Here is a 1263-nt window from a genome sequence, read left to right as displayed (position 1 = left end):
AGGGAAAGATAAGAATATAAGATACATTCCACCAGCCTGAGACAACTTCACTTCTTCAGAATGAGACCATAACTAACCTGCAAAGACAGAGACATTATTTTAGACAACAAGCATAGACTAGGCACCAAATCATCCAGATAGTTTATTCAGCCACAGACCGTCATACTCTTCCAGATCAGCAAGCTGTTTTTTCCTTCTTGAAGCCTGCTTAATCCAGGAGTAAAGGTCCAAAGCTCTTATCATCCTTATTTGCTAGTACATACTGCTAATCTGAATGCTGTTAGCTACTACAGACAGCCATTTAGTTATATACAGGTCTATTTCAGCTTATTTCTTGTTCTTTTTAGCTATTTGTTAATCATGTGACAACAATTTAGTTACAAAGCCTGAGGAAAAATTATAACTCCTCTCCCTAAGCTATTATTCACTGTCTTCAGAAATAATGCCTCAGTGATTTAGTTACTATAGAACTATATGGCCACTATATTTAGGTGTATTTTTTTCACTTTTTATTTATCCTTTAAGGTATACTATGTATACCAGTTAAGCCAACTTTCAAGTCTAACCATAGCAATTAGTTCTAAGAGCTATTTTGATTTGTATTTTGCAAAACCAACAGTTGATGCTAAGAGAAGCCTGTAAGTGAAGAACAAGAAAAATTTCAGCCATAGTCAGTTTGAGATTTAGAGACATGCTGATGCAAATCTTGAATCTCATAGGTCTTCATTTTTAATTTTTCTTTTCCACAAAATTGTCAGAACATTTATATGAACTCATATAATTTTTTTTTTACTACAGCTTATCGACACAAGCTGTTCCACAGTACAACTATGTGTTGTCTAGATAGTTGTTTTCGTTTGTTCTCAGCCTGACACCTACTTAACCCCTGGTTCTTTACTGGAATACACAGTGAATGATAGTTACCTGCTTCAGAGACCTCTGCAAGGTCTCATTTAGTTAAAGGGAGTAGTAGCAAAAAAATATTTCTAATAAAACCAGAATTAATTATAGGAAAAAAACTAAGTGCTTAAAGTGACTAGAAATCATGGTATCAATAAAACCTAGTTAAATTGGTCTCTCCTTGTACAGTTCTTTCACCTTTTTCTTGCATTTTTTGGCTTGGTGACATTTTACTGAACTAACTAGAATGAGACTAATTGCTGTTGTTTGTATGCTGCTAAGATGGAACTTGAACAAAATTGCTTCTGTTTGGAGTACTGTGCAGTTATATGTGCTTTTTGCCTCTCATCTTGCGAAAGAGTG

This window comes from Chaetura pelagica, unplaced genomic scaffold (genome assembly GCF_000747805.2).
Source record: "Chaetura pelagica isolate M959 unplaced genomic scaffold, ChaPel_1.0 scaffold90, whole genome shotgun sequence".
Lineage (NCBI taxonomy): Eukaryota > Metazoa > Chordata > Aves > Apodiformes > Apodidae > Chaetura > Chaetura pelagica.
The sequence above is the reverse complement of the archived record's forward strand: the minus strand, read 5'-3'. Positions refer to the sequence as shown.